This window comes from Macaca nemestrina, chromosome 10 (genome assembly GCF_043159975.1).
Source record: "Macaca nemestrina isolate mMacNem1 chromosome 10, mMacNem.hap1, whole genome shotgun sequence".
In the NCBI taxonomy this organism is placed as follows: Eukaryota; Metazoa; Chordata; class Mammalia; order Primates; family Cercopithecidae; genus Macaca; species Macaca nemestrina.
Genome location: NC_092134.1, coordinates 78,621,421 through 78,645,116, shown reverse-complemented (window position 1 = coordinate 78,645,116; position 23,696 = coordinate 78,621,421). Strand labels below are relative to the sequence as shown.

At 38.3% G+C, this 23,696-nt stretch overlaps 1 pseudogene; it reads right to left on the bottom strand.

Annotated features, from left to right (window-relative positions):
* Nucleotides 1–21,910: 21,910 nt before the first annotated feature.
* LOC105474211 (non-selective voltage-gated ion channel VDAC1 pseudogene) lies at nucleotides 21,911–22,897 on the bottom strand (annotated as a pseudogene).
* Between the last annotated feature and the right edge of the window lie 799 nt (nucleotides 22,898–23,696).

Here is a 23,696-nt window from a genome sequence, read left to right as displayed (position 1 = left end):
TCCTTTGATACTAAAATCTTTTAAGGAAAATATAAGAATAATGTGTCACAGGCTAATCTTGTTTATATAAAGATGCAAAAATATGATCAAATTAGCAGCAAAGTGAACCTAAGTATCTTAAAGACAAGATGCTACTTCAGGAAAACTGGATTTCTTTCTGAAAAGAAATTTTTTAAAAGAAGTCTGTTATTACTACTCATCATATTTAGATATTAAAATAAAACATATATGATTAATTAAATGTAAAAATAGCATCGGTAGCATTCAACATCCATTCATTGTTAAAAGTCTTAGAAAACAAGGAATAAGAGGAATAAGAAACAATAGGAAACTTTCTTAACATGAAAAATTAAGGTTATTTACAAATAATCTATAGGAAACATCATATTCAATTATAAATTACTGAATGCACTTATCTTAAAATCAGAAATAGGTTGGGTGTGATGGCTCACACCTGTAATCCCAGCACTTTTGTGGCCGAGGTGGGCAGATCACCTGAGGTCAGGAGTTCGAGACCAGCCTGACCAACAAGGACAGGAAAACCGAATATCGCATGTTCTCACTCATAGGTGGGAACTGAACAATGAGAACACTTGGACACAGGGTGGAGAACATCACACACTGGGGCCTGTCATGGGGCTGGCGGAGAGGGGAGGGATAGCCTTAGGAGATATACCTAATGTAAATGACAAGTTAATGGGTGCAGCACACCAACATGGCACATGTATATATATGTAACAAACATGCATGTTGTGCACATGTACCCTATAACTTAAAGTATAATAATAAAAATAGAGCTTTGGAACATGGAAAAAAAAAACCCAGAAATAATTCAGAGAATGCTGCTATTACTACATTTATTCTCATTATACTAGAGTTTCTAGCCTGATTATTAAAATAAGAAAAGGAAATAAAGGGTCAAATAGTTGGAAAGGAAGAAAGAAAAAATGCCGTTATTTGTGGATGGCCTGATTGTCTATATAAAATCAAAAATCAAAATAATCTATAATTCATCAAAATTGATATACTTCAATATCTTTATTTATAAAATATAGATAATAACGTCCACTCTGTTTATGAGAATTAAATAAAATGCTGTGTATAGCCCTACAACATTGAAATTATACTGCAGTTTCTCAGATTCTCTTGCAACCAGAATGCAGGCTTGTGAACTAGCTCTTCTAATTTTAGGAACTTTCACAAGACCTTAGCCTGGAGATGAGCAGTGTGTGAAAACAGCCTTCATTTTGCTGGCATATATTGCCTGCCAAAACATACAGGCTGAAAGGACAGCAATGATTGCAGGACTGATTTCTGATAGGGAAATACATTTTACCGTTGCTTTAATAAAATTCTTGGCATGTAGTACTTGGCAGCACCCATGGCCATGCAGGAGGTTTTCTCATCAAACCAGTGCTGTGGCAAAGTTGTTGGCATTTTTACCAGAAGCTTGGACATCTGTTTCTCCAGCCTTTCTAATAATTTCAGGAACTGATAGTCTTTATTAAATTACTTTTCTGTTTAAATTAGCCTTAGACTAGGATAGTTTGCAATAACTACCTTGGCTAATACACAGTTACTTTCACTTTTAAAAATCTTTATTATGCATGCTTATTTTACAAGGTCGAATCAGTTGCGTGTAGACAATGTAGAATTAATCCCAGCACTTTGGGAGGCTGAGGCGGGTGGATCACAAGGTCAGGAGATTGAGACCACGGTGAAACCCCGTCTCTACTAAAAATACAAAAAAAAAAAAAAAAAAAAAAAATTAGCCAGGCGCGGTGGCGGGCGCCTGTAGTCCCAGCTACTCAGGAGGCTGAGGCAGGAGAATGGCGTGATCCCGGGAGGCGGAGCTTGCAGTGAGCCGAGATCGCGCCACTGCACTCCAGCCTGGGGAACAGAGGGAGACTCCGTCTCAAAAAAAAAAAAAAAAAAAAAAAAAAAAAAAAAATATATATATATATATATATATATATATATATATATATTTCTTACTAATTAAGTTTATCATAAGTATTCTTTCTACATTATTTGCTTTTCATTGTTTTTTATTTTGATGATTATAAGGTAATTGAACATTGTGTTAGATCCATTTTGTTGCAGGACATTTAGGTTGTTTCCAGGTTATGGCTATTTTAACCAATGTAGCAACAATCACCTTTACGCATTTAACTTTTTCCCCTTCTTTGTATCCATTCTTAGGATAATTCCCATGGTGTGCGTTTTGTACCTACTGCTGTGTTGATTTCCAAAATATTGCCTCACATTTCTCAACATAACTTTTGAAACCCTGGAATGTAACATATTTTCAGAGAATGTTTATACCCATTGCCTTGTTTATCCGAAAAAATTCTGTGTTTGACAGGGCAGGTTTCATTAAATTCTTTCAGTTGATAAAAACTTCAGATTTTTTCACGATGTGCCCAGTTTTTACCCTGTTGGTAGGAGAGCTGACATGAGAACTCTGTGATGCCAATACTCTATTTCTGATGCCTTTAATTTCCATTAAGCACCTACTAGATTCTGGACACTGTTCTAAGCTATGGGGCTATAGCTGTGAGCAAGACAAGGTGAAAAAAACTTCTTACTCTCATGGAATATACCTTCCATGAGACAAGAAACAAAGGGGTAATTTCAGATAACTGTGTCATGAAAGTCCTACTAAATAGATAAGTCATTTAGACACAGTTTCCATTTTGATGTTTCTGTGGAGGTATATCTTCAAATGTATGAAGATAATCCTAGTTAGATTGATAATAATCTCACTTTTTTTTTTTTTTAATGGAGTCTCACTTTGTTGCCCAGGCTGGAGTGCAGTGGTGCAATCTCGGCTCACTGCAACCTCCACCTTCCGGGTTCACGCTATTCTCCTGCCTCAGCCTCCCGAGTTGTTGGGACTACAGGTGCCCGCCACCATGCCCGGCTAATTTTTACATTTTTAGTAGAGATGGAGTTTCGCGTGTTAGCTAGGATGGTCTCGACCTCCTGACGTCATGATCCTCCCGCCTCAGCCTCCCAAAGTGTTGGGAATAAAGGCATGAGCCACCGTGCCTGGCCGATAATAATTTTACTTTTTCAACATACCTGTTATACACTGTTATACTGTTTATCCCACTTGGCACTTTACACGCACATCCTTCCATTGTCAGAATAAGTCCTATGTAACATTAGGCAGGTTTATGTCTGAACTAAATGAGGATTTCACTCACTTACTCACTTGCTTATTCCTTCATTTATCTAATTTGCTCTTTCATTCATTAAATATTTTCAAAACTGTACTACATGTCAGACATTGTGCTAAACACTGTAACTATAAAGAGAAATAAGGCATAGTCCCTGCTATTGAAAAGCTAAGAGATGAATAGACCTTTGGATGAAATTTGTCGTTTCGGTCTTGTACCATTACCTGACTGTAGCTTATAGAGTTATAAAATCAATATTGTTTGCCTTTTTCATCCTCGCATGATTTTCATTTTGCTTTAATCTTATCCTCCTTTGCTTTACCAAAATGGAGGACTTAATTTTAGTTTTGCTTCTAAGCAAAAACAATGCGTATTCTGTAGGGTGTCCTTTAAAGTTTCATGCCTCTGTTTTTAAGGTTTAGAGGGCTGATGATGGAGAGTTCAGATACTGCAATCTAGTTAACAATGTGAAATCCTACCCCTTACCTCTGTAGTTTCTCACAAAATCATTTCTCTGAGTGAATTGTCATTTGAAAGATGTCTTAATGGAACCTTGTATTTAAATAGCAATTCATTTGTTTTTGTTTCTTATTAATGAAAAGTTATATCATAATTTCTGATCTGAAAAAATTGTTATAAATCTTGTCTCTTAGACTTAAAAAGTCTAATTACCTTAAGAACATATTCTGTACCTTTCTTATCCTATTTTTTTTTTTGTGTGGGAGATGTATACATATCTATCCCCATCCTTCCACCACTAAATTTGGCCACCTGTGAACAATTAGAGAAGCAAGGGTGGAATCTGCACTATCTGCTCACATGCATTAGTGTGAGCATCCTTGTGTGTTTCTTTACAAATATGAGCATTTATGTTTGTGTGCAGTTCAAAAACATGGTCAGTTTTGATAGCTAGAAATTTCATAACTATAATTTATAGAATATTTGACTGTAGAATTCAAAATAGCTATGTAATGAAATAAATCAATTTTAACAACACTGTTTTTTTTTTTTCATGTAGATTCGGAGCTTTGACTGTGTTTTTAGGACTGGAAATGGTGGTATTTGAGGGAGAGACTGTAATTCTCTGAAGTGTGTGTGTGTGTGTGTGTGTGTGTGTGTGTGTGTTGGCCTAATGAGATAAGGAATTAATCATATGGCATTTTCTGTAGATATCAGTTGCTTATCTGAAACTGCAGTACTTGAATGAACTGATAATTCTTTTTGTCTTCTTCCTTCCTACTTGTCTCTCTCTCTCTTTTCCATCTTATTTCAGTTTCAATTTCTCCTTCTTCTTCCCCTATATTTATTGGGATATGTATGAAGGACTATGACCTACTTGCGGCATGGGTAAACATTTACAGTTTGAAGAGTGAACAAGATTTATAGAGTCATAAAAATGATTTATTAGGAGTTCCTGATAGAAATATCACAATAAATTTCAGAAAGGGTTTTTTTTTTTTTTTTTTAAAGAGACAGGGTCTGGAGTTCCTGAGAGAACTATCACAATAAACTTCAAAACGGGATTTTTTTTTTTTTTTTTTTAAGAGACAGGGTCTTACTCTAGCAACCAGGCTAGAATGCAGTGGTTTGATCATAGCTCACTGCAGCCTCAAACACCCGGGCTCAAGCAATCCTCCTGCCCCAGCCTTTCATGTAGCTAGGACTATAGGCACATGCCACCATGCCTACCTCATGTTTTAATTTTTTAAATTTCTGTAGAGACGAGGTCTTGCTGTGTTACTCAGGCTGGTCTTGAACTTCTGGCCTCAAGTGATCCTCCCTCCTCGCCCTCTCAAAGCACTGGGATTACAGGCATGAGCCACTGCACTCAGCCAAAAAGGAAAATATTTTTAAGAGTATGATTTTGGAAACTTTTATTTCATTTTTTTTTTTTTTTTTTTTTTTTTTTTTACAATTGGTTTATCATTTTTTAATGATTGGCTCAGTGAAATACCGAGACCAATGGTTCTCAACTGGGTGGAATCTTGCTTTCCCAGAAGCGTCTGGCAATATCTGGAGACATTTCTTATTGTTGTAACTTGGTGGTGGGGCAGTGCTACTGGCTGTAGTGGGCAGAGGCCAAGGAGGCTGCCATAATGCCCAGGGCTTCCTTGACAACAAGAATTATCCTGCCCAAGAGAGCTGAGACTGTAATCTCACTGCTCCCCATCCCCGCCAAAGCTGGGTATCCGTGATGAAAGAGAAAATGCCAGTGGGTCTTGGTATATTCTTGACAGCTTGTGAGGTGCACATCAGGCCAAATGAAGTATGGACACGTGGCAACTGAGGCGCAAGGTCAGGTTGAGGAAGGGAAGGATGAGGAGAGTAATAATCGTCCCTTTACTCTGTGTGCCCTCGTTTCAGATTGGACTGCATTTGTTTGGCCTTTCTGGGTTTGTGACACAGTAAGCGCTCTAACTTCCTGCCTTTCTGGAGGCTCATGCTAGGCTTACCATTTCTGGAATCCAGTGGCGTATCATGTAATTTACATTTCCATTCAAAAATATTTTAAAACTTTTTTGAAATTTATATAGATTCACAAGAAGTTGCAAAGATAGTGCAGAGAGATCCCATCTACCCTTCATCCAGTTTCTCTTAATGGTTACATCTTAAAGAAGTATAGGACAATACCAAAGCTAGGAAATTAACATCGATGTAATGAGTGTAGTTCTACAATTTTTTTTTTTTTTTTTTTTTTTTTAGATGGAGTCTCACTCTGTCACCCAGGCTGGAGTGTAGTGGCCTGATCTCAGCTCACTGCAACCTCCACATCCCAGGTTCAAGCGATTCTCCCATCTCAACCCTCCTAGTTGCTGGGACTACAGCACACCACCACACCCAGCTAATGTTTCTATTTTTAGTAGAGACAGGATCTCACCATGTTGACCAGGCTGGTCTCAAACTCCTGACCTCAGGTGATCCGCCTGCCTCAGAATCCCAAAGTGCTGGGATTGTAGGTGTGAGCCACTGCGCCCCGCCAGTTCTATGACATTTTATGACACATATAGCACAATAAAGATCCAGAGTGTTTTCATAATTACAAAAATATCCCTCTACCCTCTTTGGTCGCATCCACCTCTCTTCTCCTACCATCCCTGACTCCTGGTGACTACTAGTTTTTTCTTCATCTCTATATTTTTATTATTTTACATCTTCATTCTTTAAAATAACTTTTCTATTATAGGGAAGGTAAAATAACAAATTTAAAGAACATTATAGGATAAAGTAATAAGATAAAGCCTTCAATTTTACACTATTTTCAACTACTTATTATGTCAGGGAATATCTGTGAAGCCATGTTGTCCATTTCTGGAAGAAATTCATTTTGCAAAGTATTTCTTTCTCCTATTGAGTCATCTTTAGGTTTATATGAAATGTGTTTTGCATGGAGGTCTGGAATTTGATTCTTCCTGCTTCTGCTTCTCTCCTTTGTTTTCTCTCTTGCCTTCTTCACAGGACCCTGGTCTTCATACTACATGAGTCTTTCTGGTCAAAGCTGGGTGAATTATTGTTTTTAAGGCTTGGTCCACTCACTTGTGTCATTTTTCTGGGAAAGTAATTTTCCTGATTACGAATGAGGTTGAGCACCTTTGCAAATGTTTGTAGGCCATTTGGATGGTGTGTGTGTTTGTGTGTGTGTGTGTGTGATGTGCCTATTTAAATCTCTTGCATTTTTTTCTGTCTGGTTGTTCATATTATTTTCTTATTGATTTGTAGGAATTATTTGCATGTTTTATATGAAAGTCTCCTTTTGTAATGTTACCTGCCAATATTTCTCCCATTATATGGCTTTAAAAATCAGACTTTATTTTTAAGAGTTGTTTTGGATTCACAGCAAAATTGAATGGAAGGTACAAATATTTGTCAAATATCACCTGCCCCTTCACATGCATGCTCCACTAGAGTGGTGCATTCCTTATAATTGATGAACCCACATTGACACATCATTATCACTCACTGTCTGTAGTTTACATTCAGGTTAACTCTTGATGTTGTTCATTCTTTGGGTTTTGGCAAATTTATAATACCACATATCTCTCATTATAGGGTTATACAGAGTAGTTTCACTACCTTCAAAATCCTCTGTGCTCTGCCTATTCATTCCTATATCCCCTGGCATTTCTCTTTTGACTGTCTCCATAGTTTGGCCTTTTCCAGAATGTCATATAGTTGGAGTCATAATTACATAGGCTTTTCACATTGGCTTCTTTCACTTAGTAATATGCATTTAAGGATCCTCTATATCTATTCATGGCTTGATAACTTCTTTATTTTTAGTGCTATATAATGTTCCATTGTTTGACTGTACTGCAGCTTCATGTTTAGTCTTTACATTGTTTTTTAAGTTTTTGTAAGTACACAGTAAGTGTATATATTTATGGGTTACATGAGTTATTTTGATACAAGTGTAATAATCACATAAGGGTAAACAGAGTATCCATCACCTCAAGCATTTGTTCCTTGTGTTTCAAATAATCCAAATATACTCTTTTAGTTATTTTTAAATGTACAATTAAATTATTGATTATAGTCACCCTGTTCTGCTATAAAATAGTAGGTCTTATTCATTCTATTTTTTTGTACGCATTAACCACTCCCACCTCCCCACCAGTCCCCCACTACCCTTCCCAGCCTCTGGTAACCATCCTTCTACTCTCTACCTACATAAGTTCAATTGTCTTTATTTTTAGACCCCAAGGTAAGTCAAAACATGAAATATTTGTCTTTCTGTGCCTGGTTTATTTCACTAACAAAGTGATTCCAGTTCCATCCATGTTGTTGCAAATGACAGGATCTCATTCTTTTCTTATGGCTGAATAGTACTCCATCGTATGTGTGTACCTAGAAGTAAGATTGCTGGATTGTATGTTAGCTCTATTTTTAGTTTTCTGAAGAGACTCCAAACTGTTCTCCATAGTGGTTGTACTAATTTACATTCCCACCAACAGTGTATGAAAGTTCCAATTTCTCCACATCCTCGCCAGTATTTCTTATTGCCTGCCTTTTGGATATAAGTCAATTTAGCTGGGGTGAGATGATATCTCATTGTAGTTTTGATTTGCATTTCTCTGATGATCAATGATACTAAGCCCTTTTTCATATACCTGTTTGCATTTGTATGTCTCCTTTTAAGAAATATTTGTTCATGGCCTGGCGCGGTGGCTCAAGCCTGTAATCCCAGCACTTTGGGAGGCCGAGGTGGGCAGATCATGAGGTCAGGAGATCGAGACCATCCTGGCTAACACGGTGAAATCCCGTCTCTACTAAAAATACAAGAAAATTAGCCGGGCGTGGTGGCGGGCGCCTGTAGTCCCAGCTACTCGGGAGGCTGAGGCAGGAGAATGGCGTGAACCTGGGGGGCGGAGCTTGCAGTCAGCCGAGATAGCGCCACTGCACTCCAGCCTGGGGCACAGAGCAAGACTCTGTCTCAAAAAAAAAAAAAAAAAAAAAAAAGAGAAATATTCGTTCATATCTTTTTGCAGATTTTCAAATTGGATTATTAGATTTTTTCCTACAGAGTTGTTTGAGCTCCTTATAAATTCCGATTATTAATCTCTTGTCAGACAGGTAGTTTGCAAATATTTTCTCACATTCTGTGTATTGTCTCTTCACTTTGTTGAATTGTTTCCTTCTGTGCAGAAACTCTTTAACTTACTGTAATCCCATTTGTCTGTTTTTGCTTTGGTTGTTTCAAAAACTATTGGTTGAATGAACAATTAAATACTAAACTGTATAGTCTCAAAGTGGTATATTTATTTGTTTATTGATTTATTTTAGAGACAGGGTCTTTTTCTGACCCCAAGTTGGAGTGCAGTGGTGTGATCATAGGTTACTGCAGCCTTGAACTCCTGGGCTCAAGTGATCTTCTTGCCTCAGCCTCCTGAGTAGTGAGAGCTACCAGCTTGTGCCACCGCACCTGGCTTCAATGAGTTCAAATAATACCTAGATCTTTAAGATCTTATGACTCTTGTGCTGAAATGATTTTGGAAGTTTTTAGTACTCATTGTCACTTAACTGGAGCCTTTGGCAAAAGGCTATTATTGCTACCTAGTGGCAATTACTGGTATTTTTAGACTAGAAAGTTTGGACTAGCAGCTTCAAGGTACACTCCATTTGAAAGGTAATTACTTTCCTATTATTGGGCTTTGATTGAACATGCTTCAATCAAATTTATGTCCAAAGTGACGGACATAAACCCCAGGTAAGAGTGGCTGAATCTCACGATTTCCAACAATTAAAGGTTTTGCCCAGATGGGTGGTAAGGGTTCTGTTGCAAATAATTATTAAATCATATGGCTTGGTTTAGGTGTAAGTTATTAATAGGATGTTAGGCTGTTTGCCAATTAAAATATCTATGGCTGAGATTGGAGCTCCAGCATTAGCCTATCGGCAGAGCTCTAATTTGTTAAATTACTATGGGCTCTTTGCCTCAATTGTTGGTTTGGTTGGTGATGAGCAAGCTTGCAAGATTTGGGTTGGAGGGCTTGTATTGACTAAACTTGATGGCACGTGGGCCTCAGCATTTCCCATAACTGATTGAGCAATTACTTGGAGGGTCTGGACTGCAGACCAATGAAAGCACCCAGACCAATAGTAGTGATACCCACAGTTAACAAAATGGTGTACAGCTGCACTTCACAGTGTTTGTGTGTGTGTGTGTGTGTGTGTGTGTGTGTGTGTGTGTGTGTTAGTGGTGGTGAGAATTTAGGCTCAAATAGGTCCTGGGAAGACTATGCACCCTTGAATTGGCCTCCAGCATTTATGGGATAGAGGCAAGATTAAACATTTATAAGTACAAGGAAGATATATTTGAGTCTCACATATAATGAATATTTATATATGTGAAGGGGAGATATATCTCTCCTTTAAATGTAGGAAAGGGCAATGGGAAAGTTTTCAAAAAATTGGTGTGAGATATGAGTCACTGAAAGGTCCTTGATTTAAGGGAGATTAAGGCCTGGGGCAGTATAGAGACCCATTCCAAGGTCCATTTTATGGGCTGAAATTTGAAAGAGTTGTTTGAGGAGACTATTATGTCTATCAATTAAACCAGCTATCTGGAATCTATCAGGGACATGAAAATTCCACTGATGCCTTTATAAAAGAGAGCCCAGCATTCAGTATTCTGAGAATTGAAATGTGTGCTTTGGCTACTGTCAGGAAAGGAACTCCAAAGGGGTCAAGGAGTATACTTGTTATTGATTGCTAGTTTTATTCCATTGAGATCTGAGGGGATACTTGATATAATCTCTCTCTCTCTCTCTTTTTTTTTTTTTTTTTTTCTGAGACAGAATCTCACTCTGTTGCCCAGGCTGCAGTGCAGTGGCACAATCATGACTCACTGCAGCCTTGGCCTCCCAGGATTGGAAGATCCTCCCACTTCAGCCTCCTGAGTAGCTGGGACTACAGGTGCATGCCACCACACCTAGCTAATTAAAAAAAGTTTTTGTATAGACAGGGTTTTGTCATGTTACTCAGGCTTGTCTTGAACTTCTGAGCTCATGCAATCTGCCCTCCTTGGCCTCCCAAAGTGCTGGGATTATAGACATGAGCCACCACACTGGGCCTGATTTCAGTTTTTAAAAAGACACTTGTTTTGTGTCTTAACATACAGTCTATCCTGGGGATTGTTCTGTGTACTGACAAGAGGAATGTGTATTCTGTAGCTGTTGAATGAAATGTTCTGTAAATTTCTATTAGGTCTGTTTGATCTACAGTACAAATTAAGTCCAATGTTTCTTTGTTGATTTTCTGCTTTGATGATCTGTTCAATGCTGGAAGTAGGGTATTGAAGTCCCCAACTATTATTGTAATTGGTCTATCTCTCTCTTTATCTCTAATAATATTGTTTTATATATATGGATGCTCCAATGTTGAGGGGAAACATATTTAGAATTGTTACAGGCTGTTGCTGACTTGATCCTTTTATCACTATATAATGACCTTCCTTTCTTTTTTTATGTTTTTTTCACGTAAAGTCCATTTGGTCTGATATAAGTATAGTTACTCCTGCACACTTTTGGCTTCTCTTTGTCTAGAATAATTTTCCCCATCTCTTTACTTTCTGTCTTTGTATGTCTTTACAGTAAAGTGAGTTTCTTGTAGGCAGCAAATAATTGAGTCTTTTTTAAAAAAAATTCTTCGGCCAGTTTATATTCTTTAATTGGGGAATTTCAAGGTTGTTATTCATTGATGAGGACTTACTCCTGTCATTTTTAAAATTGTTTTCTGACTGTTTTGTATATTCTCTCTTTCTCTTTTTTGCTTATCTTTACTAATTGGTGGCTTTTTTGTAGTGTTAACATTTGACTCCTTTCTCTTTCTCATTTGGGTATCTGTTCTATCAGTGAGTTTTATATTTTCTTATATTTCTATGATTGTAGATATTGTTCTTGTCCTTTTGCTTCCAGTTATAGGATTCCTTTAAGCATTTTTGTGTAGATCTAATCTAGTGGTAATGAATTCCCTGTTTTTGATTGTGTAGGAAAGCCTTTAGTTTTCCTCTATTTTTGAAGGGTAGCTTTGCTGGGTCTGTTATTCTTGGCTGACGGTTTTTTTTTTTCATGACCTTCCAGTGAATGGCAGTTTTTTTCCATCAGGACTTTGAATATATCATCCCATTCTCTTCTGCTTGTAAAGTTTCTGCTGAGAAATAGGCTGTTAGTCTGATGGGGATTCCCTTATATGTGACTAGATGCTCTTCTTTTGCTGTTTTGAGAATTATCTCTTTGTCTTTGACTCTTGACAGTTTGGCTATAATATACCTTGGAGAAAACCTTCTTGTGTTGAATCTATTTGGAGATTTTGAGCTTCCTATATCTGGATGTATGTCTACATCTCTTGTAAGGCTTGGGAAGTTTTCAGCTATTATTTTGTTAAATAGATTTTCTATGCCTTTGCTTATCTCTTCTCTTTCTGGAACTCTCAACATTTGAATATTTGGCCACTTTGTGGTGTCCCATGTGTCACAAGGGCTTTTTTCATTCTTAAAAAACTTTTGTTTTGGTCTGACTGGATTACTTCAAAATAACTGTTTTCAAGTGTAGAAATTCTTCTTGATCTGGTCTACTCTTAAATATCTTTATTGTCGTTTTTATTCCATTCACCAAATTATTCAGTTCCAGAATTTCTGCTTGGTTCTTTTAAAAAGTCATATCTGTCTCACTGGAATTTTTCATTCAGATCATAGATTGTTTTTCTGATTTGCTTGTATTGTTTATCTTTGTTTTCTGTGTCACACTGAGTTTCTTTAATATTATTATTTTGAGTTTTTAAAGGCATTTCATAGATTTCCTTTCTCTTGGGACTTGTTAGTGCACAATTATTATGTTCTTTTTAGGTATCATATGCTTTATTTTTTCATGTCTCTTTTGTTCTTGTGTCAACATCTGCTCATCTGGTATAACAGTTGCTTCTACCAATTTTATGAATTGGGTTTCATTGGGAATAAATTTTTTTCCTGTAGATATATCTATAGTGTTGGTTTAGTAGGTTGCTTTGGCTTTGATTCCAAATGGGCACAGTGGTGTAGTCTCCATATCATTTCTTCAGCTGTAATTAGTGTGAGCGGTATCTGTGAGGTCCTCAGTGGCTTAGGGTGCAGTTGTTAGTGGAGGCTGTAGTGAGGATTTGTAGAGATGGGTACACCAGGTGGGCCAGTCCTCAGGTACCATTGGTGGCAGAAATGGGCTGGGAGGGTCAGTCCTTAGTCCTCTAGGTGTCATATGCAGGCATCAGTGGTGGCAGGTTTGGGTGGGCTGGTTCTCACACCTCCAGATGACATGCTGGGGTGCTGGTGGTGACAGCAGCAGACCAGGTGGGTGGGTCCCTGGATAGCATACATGGTGTTGGCAGTGGCAGTAGTGGTGGTGGGCCAAAACTTGGGCCCCCATGGGGCACATGTCGGTGTGTGCTGGTGGAGGCCATGGTAGCCCTGTTCTCTGGCCCTGAGTGGCACACTTGGGTACTGGCAGTAATCGGGGGTGCAGACCTGTTTTCAGGTCCCCTAAAGGCACAGGCAGGTAAGTGGTACCCTGCTGCTGGAGGGGATGGGTTGCTGTCAGTGGCAGCAGCCCCAGATGGGTAGCTCTCAGGCTCTGGGGAGTATACACTCAGGCTCCCTTTGTTCCAGGGACAGCCTCCCTGATGTGCTGCTCCATATGTTCCCTGGAGTGTAGGACATTGCATGAGCTAGATTGCTGGAGATTCAGCTGAACTGCTGGGTCTAGCTGGCATAATGATGCTATAGTCCTCTGGGTGGACATGGGGAATGTCCATGGGGTTTCAGGGATGTGGAGATGCAAAGGCTATTGGGCCCCAGGGCACAGGGCACAATGTAGTCTAGCAGGGGTTGGGCTCTCAAAATGGCACTTTGCTGTAGCTGCTTGGATTTTGGGCAGTGTGTGGGACCCAGTGCAACCTCACTTTCTGGAACAGTGCTGTCATATGGACTCCAGGTAGCTCCCTATACTGGTCTCAGGGCCCATGAGGGCCGAGGGGCTCTCTCCCATGGCTAGGATTGCAGGAGTCTCCACGTGGGAATTTAGACCACTGTAATCTCTCGCTTATCTTTTCCTCACAATGGGAAGTTCCTCTTGGCTTTGAGGCAACCCTGGCTGGGATGACTGTTTTGTTTTCCTCTCCTTCTGTGCCTCAGAAGTTCCCTGTCAACTTCCTTCCTGAATGCCATTGTTTCTCTGAGATGCTTTATTAGATATGTGCTTATCTACTCACTGTTTTAGTCCTTTTTTGTGGAGCAGGTTAGTACTGGGGGCCTGTAGTCAGCCATCTTAAAGCCCATCTTGCTTTGTCTTTATGAATTTGACTACTATAGGAAGCTCATATAAATGGAGTCATACAATATTTGCATCTAGCTTATTTTTCTTAGCATAATACCTTTAATATCCATCTATGTTGTAGCATTTCAGAATTTCATTATTTTTAAAATTTTCATTCTTTATTGCATTGGATGTGATACATTTTGTTTATTCATTCATTTGCTGATGGACACTTGGGTTGTTTTCACCCTTTGGTTATTGTGAATAATGCTACTATGAATATGGGTGTGTAAATATCTCTTTCAGACCCTACTTATAATTATTTCGGGTATTATATAGAAACGAAATTACTGAATCATAGAGTAGTTCTTTTTTTAATGTTTTGAGAAACCACCACACTCTCTTCTATAGCAGCTGCATAGACCAACAGCGCATGGGGTTCCAATATCTCCACATCATCTCTAACACTTGTTATTTTCTGTTTTTCTTATAAAGCCATCCTAATGGGTACAAAGTGGTGTCTCATTGTGGTTTTGATTTTTATTTCCCTAAAGATTAGTGATGTTTAGCATCTTTTCATGTGCTTATTGGCCATTTGTATATCTTTGGAAAAGTGTTTATTCAGGCCTTTGATCATTTTTTTTTTTCAATTGGGTTGCTTTATTGTAGTTGAGTTTTAGGAATTCTTTGTATATTCTGGATATTAATCTCTTATCAGATATATGATTTAAAAATATTTTCTTGCATTCTGTTGGGTACCTTTTCACTCTGTTTATAGTGTCCTTTGATGCAGGCAAACTTTTGATTTTGATAAACTTCAGTTTATCTATATTTTCTTTTGCTACCCATATTTTGGTGTTATGTCCAAGAAATATTTACCAAATCTCATGCCATGAAGTTTTTACATATGTTTTCTTTTAAGAGTTGTATAGTTTTACCTCTTACACTTAAGTCTTTGATCCTTTTTGAGTAATGGTATTTAGAAATAGGACCTTTGGGATTAATTAGGTCTAGATGAGGTCCTAGTATGGGGTCCTTGTGATCGGATTAGGACCCTTGTAAAGAGAGACAGCAGAGAGTTTGCTTTCTGTCTCCATTATGTGAAGACACAGGAAGAAGGTGGTAGTCTACAAGTCAGGATAGTCAGGATAAGAACCCTCACTAGAGCCCCACCATGCTGGCATTCCAATATTGAGCTTCCAGTCTCCAGAATTATGAGAAAATAAATTTCTGTTGTTTAAGTCACTCAGTCTATGGCATTTTGTAATGGTAACCAGAGATGACTAAGACAGACAGTTTAGAGGTTACTTGGGGGCTTATATAAACTAATGAACTAATGTGCCCAGTAGGGCTTACCAACCTCCCTGGGTACTTCTGTGTTAGGCTTTCCTGAAGCTAGGACTTCTTGCACAGATCTTAGTAGTTCATCTGGAAACAGAGTACCTCTCTGTGTGAATGAGAACCCTGGGAACTTCTTCACGATTGTCTCTCGGACTCCAATGCTCGTTTATACGCTCTTTCTCTTGCTGCCCCATATCCTTTGCCTTTGAATGTCTTAGTATTCCCTGCGGGGTTTAGAGAGGCCTTTCAAATATCTGAACTTGGGAAATATTTGCATTATCCTAGCACATTTCTCTAAAACAAAATAGGCAAAAACATACATTTGTATTTCATTAGTTTATAAATATCGAATTGCTAACAATTTAGCACTAAACAGAAATAGCATTATAAAATAATTAGTAAAATTAAAACAACGTTAATATGGTACAAATTGTGATAAATAGTACACAATAAAAAATTAAATATACAGATAAAGGGAAAGCATCTTCTATCTCTTACATTACAGTGTACTTAGAAGTCAAGAACTTCACTTTTATGACCTTTAAAGGTGAGTGAAGATGGAAAGTAGGGAAGTGTATTCCTGACCTGGAGACCCCAGATATCCTGATTGGGGCTTCAATTCTAACCTAAGAGACCCAAAGCTATGCTAAATTGGAAAAAAAATTTCAAGTCCTGGTTTGTGTTTGAGCTTCAGTGATCAGAGGGTTTATTATCTTGAGCAAGCCCTAATATCCTGTTATCACTCTGATGCCTCAAATTCCATATTTTAAAAATCGAGGTAAGAATAATATTGAGTGATTTTATGAGAATTAAATAAGTTGATGCGTGTATACTTGATATAAAAATAAAGTGTTGCACTAATATGTATCTTATAATGACTCAGTAATATAATTTTTCATATTATTATTTCCTTTTCTCACTGGCTCCATTATTTGCTGCAGAATCTGCCCTGGCACCAGGATGCTTCTGCATCTTCCCACTCACGAGACCTGTGAATACAGAAACGCTGTGTGTTCTCAGAAAGGAGCAGCATGTCCTTGGCTTCAACTATGGCTACTGTTTGTTTACTTTGCCCAGCATTGGGATTTCTGCTGGTTCTTGAGGCCCTGGCACAAATTTGGGTACTTGTATCCTTCTGGGTGCTGGCAACCTTCTCCTATTTTCTGTGTCCTGTTAGGTCCTAGGTGAGAGAGAGCTGAGCTTTCAGGTAGTGAATTAAAGCAAGAAGCCAAAAATGAGAGTTAAGTCTTTACTCATTTACTGCAATGGTATAAGCAAGAGGTTAACACTGGAGAAAATGCTCAGTCCACCTGTTCCATTTTCCCCCATTGAATGGCACACTAGTCAAGGGTCATGTGGATCAGCCCAGACATTGGGATTGTCTCACTGTAGCTCAAAAGGCTTCTACAGTTTTATGGATTCTGAAGTGGAAGGGGTGGAGAACAGGGGGATGGGGCTTAGAATGGAAAAATAATGGGAACAGAGTCAGAGTGGGGAAAAGTTTCTTCATGGTTTCTCCCTTCTCCCCCTATAAGGAGGTCTTAGCAGAAGTGCCTGAAGAGGACCTCTGCCCAGGGTCTCAGATAAAGAGACTTAAGAATTTGGGCATTAGTCAAAAACTGTAAATATGTGAAAGAGCATGGTCAGCCTGCACCCCTCTTCAGGGACTGCAGAGCACTGGTTGTGCACCAAGTTTGGTGTGGGGACAGCAGTTTTCTCCCATGAAATCTGCCAGGTGAAACCATTGCCTGTGATCAGGCCTGAAAAATCACACATAGGTCTTTAAATAGGAGCTGGACTCCTCTCGTTCCATCTCCTGTAAATCTGGGTTATGAGCAGTTCTGCTAAGTTTTTCAAAATTGTTTCTTCAACCTTTTCTCTTTTTTTCTATCTAGAAGCCTTTAATAAAAAATTGATCATTCTGTTGCTCACTCTGTGGTCCTCCCAGTGCTCTGATGACTTAGTACTTGTTCTTTATCCTTGACGCAGTGTCCCTCTGTATATGGTGAGGGAGCCTTTAAACTGCTTTTCCTCCTCAGGTCTTGTCCACGCCAGTCTCTTCTTTCTGAATTCTTGCAGTCCTTGTATTTCTATCACAAAAATCTGTATTATGTTTAAATTTTACATTACAAAATATCATACAGTAAATTTTGCTTTTCTTTCCTGTTAGTGTTTGGTCACATTTTTGGGTAGATTTGTGCATAGATTATGTAACCATCACAACTATCAGGACATAAAACAGTTCTATCAACCCCCAAAACTCCTTTGTGTTGTCCCCTTGTAGTTACAGCCTTACCCCATCCATTAGTCCTGGAAACCACTGATGTCTTTCTTATCACTATAGTTTTGTTTTTTTGAGAATGTCAAATCAATGGAATCATACAGTATATAATCTTTTGAGACTGGTTTCTTTCACTCAACATAATGTCTTTGAGATTCATCCAAGTTTTTGAGTGTATCAATAGTTCTTTTTTACTGCTGAGTAACATTCTGTCATGTGGACATACACAGTTTTTTTATCCATTCACCCACTGGAGGATATTGAGGTTATTTCCAGTTTTTACTGTCACAAATAAAGCTGCTATGAAAATTTGTGTACAAGTTTTTTGTGTGAATGTAAGTTTTCATTTCTCTCAGGTGAATAACTGGGAGTGGAATTGCTGGGTTATATGGCGAACGTTTGCACAACTTTGTAAGAAAGCGTTAAATTGAAAAATACATCTTTTAATAAAAATATTACCATGTAATTTTGAGCAATTTTCACTGTATTGGGAAAATAATTAGATTAAAGGAAGCATTTCAGAATTTGTATTAAAATGAACAATTGCACAACCCTAATACTATCAATGGTGTAAAATTGTGAAATTTGTGCCTGCTTGTCATCTTCTGAATAGCTTTTCTATGTTTGGGACAAATATAAATCCAACCCTAAAAAAAGGTTGAAATACAGTTTCCCAACCATCCTTGCAGCCAAGGCTCAGGCTTGTGTACTAAACTCTGCCAATCTGGCCAATCTCCCCGGGATTTAATTTTGGATGTGAACAGCATGTGATAACAGGCTTTATAGGGAGCTTCCGTTTCCTGGGCGTATACTGGTTTCAAAAGCATCCAACTTTCAAGGCTATAGTGGTTGCAAGATTGGATTCTCATTCAGAAGTCCATTATGCTAGCATCATTCACTCTTACTTATAAAATTTTGGAATTTAGTGTTTGGCAGCACCAGTAGATGTTGTGGTTGTTTTTTCATCAGCCCGGTCCTGTCAGGTAGAGTTGTTGGTACTGTTCCTGAAAGTATAGGCTCGATCTGTTTGTCCAAGACCCCAAGGACTTTGTGAACTTCCTTCTAGTCTGCTGTTCTTTAAATCACTTTTCCTTTTAAACTATTCTTAGTTGAGGTTTCTTTTCATACTATTTTATTCTTTATTATATGTATTTTATATAGTTGTATATGCACAGGCTACTTTGTGTATTCTCTTGCTAATTCATGATTTGCCTTTTATGGTTTAAAGATTAATTGATCATAAAATATTTCATAGTTTGAATCCCAAGGAGCAGCAAAGATACTGACAAATTTAAGAAATAGCATAAAGGAGTTCGACTTCATGGGCCATGCAGTGAGGGTTCTCTAGACTTGAAAATGCCCCATAGGGATATAATTAAACTAAAGAGCTTCTGCACATCAAAAGAAACTACCATCAGAGTGAACAGGCAACCTACAGAATGGGAGAAAATTTTTACAATCTATCCATCTGACAAAGGGCTAATATCCAGAATCTACAAAGAAAATTTACAAGAAAAATCAAACAAACCCCATCAAAAAGTGGGCAAAGGATATGAACAGACATTTCTCAAAAGAAGACATTTATGCAGCCAACGGTCACATGAAAAAATGCTCATCAGCACTGGCCTTCAGAGAAATGCAAATCAAAACCACAATGAGATACCATCTCACACCAGTTAGAATGGCGATCATTAAAAAGTCAGGAAACAGTTGCTGGAGAGGATGTGGAGAAACAGAAACACTTTTACACTGTTGGTGGGAGTGTAAACTAGTTCCAGCATTGTGGAAGACAGTGTGGTGATTCCTCAAGGATCTAGAACTAGAAATACCATTTGACCCAGCCATCCCATTACTAGATATATACCCAAAAGACTATAAATCATGCTGCTATAAAGACACATGCACACGTATATTTATTGCGGCACTATTCACAATAGCAAAGACTTGGAAACAACCCAAATGTCCATCAGTGATAGACTGGATTAAGAAAATGTGGCACATATACACCGTGGAATACTATGCAGCCATAAAAAGGATGAGTTCATGTCCTTTGTAGGGACATGGATGAAGCTGGAACCATCCTTCTGAGCAAACTGTCGCAAGGACAGAAAACCAAACACCATATGTTCTCACTCACAGGTGGGAATTGAACAATGAGAACACCTGGACACAGGGTGGGGAGCATCACACACCAGGCCTGTCATGGGGTGGGGAGAGGGAGGAGAGATAGCATTAGGAGATATACCTAATGTAAATGATGAGTTAATGGGTGCAGCACACCAACATGGCACAGGTACACATATGTAACAAACCTGCACATTGTGCACATGTACCCTAGAACTTAAAGTATAAAAAAAATGCAAAAAAAAAAAAAGAAAAGAAAAGAAAAGAAAATGCCCCATAGGGGCTTAACTTTAAGGAGTCTCACCATGTCATTTTCTTGTTCTTGCTTCTATCTCTTAATGTTCCCAATATGAAAATGTATGCTCCCAGCTCAGAGCAGTGGGACCTTGGGACTAAGGCCTCGGGTACGTTGGGGAGCCATTTTGTCCCCAGAATTTATGCCTGCTTTTGTGCTCTGTCACTCACCTTCCTTCCTTGTTGGAATCAACAAACTGGGTAACAGTGATGTCAGAGAAAATGCCAATTTTGCATTGGCATAGGTGCCTGGCAACACTTAGCAGCCTGCAAGAAACATACCCAGAGTCATATAATATTGGCAAAAATGTCAGTTGAGTCACATGGTCAGGCTAGCAAAGGAAAATAGCCCGGAGATCTCCTATGAGGTCCATTTTTGTCTCTGCTAAAAAGGTTCCTTGATTATTCTCATTGCTCGGTGTCACTTCAGTGCTCTGTTCAACTTTCATTGTATTTCACCAGGCTTTTATGTAATTTTGTTTTTACAGCAATAGAGGTTTTGATCTGCTGCCTTTCTGAAGGCTCACGCTGGCTTACTTTCCTGAAATAATGTAACTTCTACAAAATATTAATTTTGTAATTACATCTCAACTTGGAAAATCACTCTATTCCTTGGTAAGATGAAACAAAAAATTAAGATTTAATAATAAAATTAATCAGTCATTAATTTTTCATGAAACAAAATTTTCATTCATTCATTATGCTATGCAGTGTCTGGGAGATTTTTTACTCCTTTAGAGGTAATCTATTTTCCTGTGTCTGATAACAAACTCATCATTTGATAACAAACTCATTGGGCACCTGTGGCCGTTATTCAGTATTATTCAATATTTATTTGTTTCTCTCATATATCACTTTTAAGTTCATGGTCAAAATCAGGTAACTTCTGGAAATGGGTTTTTTGTAGTCTCCTTCCCTTGTTTCCTTTTTCATCTTTTGCTTTTTCTCAAGATCCCTGTGTCCAACGTTTATCCCATCTTTCCAGACAAAACCATGGTCAGTTTTTGGTTTTTATTCTGACATGACTTACTGAATCTTTGTTTCTGAGGCTTGGCTTCACTCATTTCTGAGTCTCCTCTGGGGTGGTGATTGTAGATACTTCATTTTTTTTGAGGTTTCAATATTTTATTCAAATTTTTTTAAAGTGATGTTAATTACAGCATTTGAAGAGGAGGATCTACTTCCACACAAAATGAAAGGCTCTAAAATGTACCCATTAACTGCTAAAAAACAAATTGAGTGGTGAGAATACAACAGAAGTCCAATTTAGATTCTGAGTGTTGTTACCATGTGATTACAATCACACAGACTCTTCTAAGCCTATAGCTGGAGCTCCTGGAAGCTATTTCATACTTTGGTGCAAGGGCAAAAAAGCACAACACGAGAAGGAATAAGTCCTGAATTACTGGCTTCATCGCATCCACCCTCTCCACCCCAAAATGGCACAAAAGAAACAGTGACCATACGCCGCAGACCTTTTGGTGTAAAAGAGGTGACGATGAACTGGGGTGGGAACAGGTCATGAAGATCTGTTGAAAAAAGTCCCATTCAGGTGAGTTTGTACACACCATCAAGCAGTGAGCCTCTCATGAATCAGGGTTAGGAAACCAAAGTTTGATTATCAGGATATCACAATTTCATTCATTTACTCAATATGAATTTATAAAGTGCCTACATATTATCAGCTTCCACTTGCAGCCATTTCTAGATAAAAAAGAAAACTGGCATCTCAAAGGGGCCACCAAGTTTCCCCGAAGTCTACCACTGAAAGGACCTTTTTTGGAAATGGGTTTCTTCTGCACCTCTGAAAGGGTAACATCTTAAAGCTGAATCATCTTTAACCTGGAGGTCTAACATATTTAACAATACTTGCATCCCAGACATGCAACATTAAAAGATACACCAAATTCTGAAGGTAGCTATGCTGCAAAATAGTTTAAAATTAAACGATTGTATAGTATTCATTTATGCTTGAAATTCCAGTCCTAGACCAAGCTTGGGGCCACCAGGATTGACCTTCTTGACATCCAGAAGAGCTGACAATGTCAGTGTGATACCTGGCTTTAGGGTCTGAGTGTATCCTGAACCTGTCAGGCTGGAGTTGTTCACTTCAGCTGCGAATCAGGTGTCAGGGTCAATCTGAAGCTTGGCTGCTATTCTGAAGCATGTTACTGTTTCCTGCTGTCCAGATGATACTGACAGCGGTCTCCAACTTCTTGTTCACCTTCTGGTAAATGGAGCCACCAAACTCTGTTCTGTCAGACATTAGTGTGAAGCCAGAATTTGTCATCTTGTAGCCAACTGCAAAATTGCTCTGAGTAACTTGGGACTTTGCAGTCTCAAAATTCATCTGGTAGTTGGCTAGCCTTGTAACCCAGCACCAGAGCATGCTGGATGGAAGGCCTGGCAATATCGAAATCCATGTTGCAGCCCAGATTAATGTGTTCCCACTTGTACCTTGTCTTGATTTTAGCTTTTTTTTTTTTTTTTCCTAGTGTTAGGTGAGAAGGATGAATTGAAGGTCAGCTTCAGTCCATGTGCAAGCTGATCTTCCACAGTAATCTCGGTGCCTAGTGTATTGTCAGTGTTCCATTTCTCTGTAAATGTCAGGCCATACTCAGTCCATCTGTACTTGGTTTCCAGACGGCCCGTCACTTTGGTGGTCTCAGTGTTGGCAGAGTCTGAGCTTGTAAATTCCAATCCATTTTCAGATTTTGATTTCAAAATCAGATTTTAATTTAAGCTTTATTAAGCCAAATCCATAACCCTTGGTGAAGACATCCCTGGCAGATTTGCCAAGATTGGCATACGTGAGTGGCACAGCCATCTTCTGCTCAGAGGTGGTGGCAGCGGGCTCGGCGGCGGCTACCGATTGTAGATACTTCTATTATTCAGAGTGGAACATCCAATGATACATTTCCTTTTTCTAAGCTGTATCAGAATATATATATATATATATATATACACATAATTCATTCATTCATTCATTCATTCATTCATTCATTCGTGGTATAATCTCAAAACATTAATAATATACCAGACTACCTCATCCCTACCATGGATGGGCATGGAGGGGAAAAGCAGTAAGTTAATGAAAAAAGAAGATGCAAAATCTCTTTAATGATTACATTATCAAACTAATAATGCTGCATAGGCCACCTATTATGATGACTATTTCCATATAGATTCAATAATGCTATACAGAATAACTGATATTTATGTTTTTCAATTAGTTTTCTGACTTGAATTTGTGTTTTGTTTTTCATGTATTCTCATTCTTTTAAATCTTTCTGTTGCTGTGAAATGGGTCTCACATAAAGAAAAGTGTAATGAATATAAATTTGTAGCTCAGTGTATCTGTGGTGTTCAAACTGATTGTTAAATGGGAGAGTACCAGCACACCAAACACCTTACTGACTTTTTTTTTTTGTACATTGATATTCCTATTAATAGCAGCTTTATTCATAATTGCCAAAACTTGGATGCAACCAAGATGTTCCTCAGTAAGTAAATAAACTGGTACATCTAAACAATGGAACACTATTCAGTGCTAAAAAAAGAAATGATCTATCAAGCCCCGATAAGATGTGGAGGAACCTTTTAAAATGGGGTACATGTTCAGGTTTGTTATATAGGTGAATTATGTATCATGAGGGTTTGGTGTACAGATTATTTCATCACCCAGGTAATAAGTAT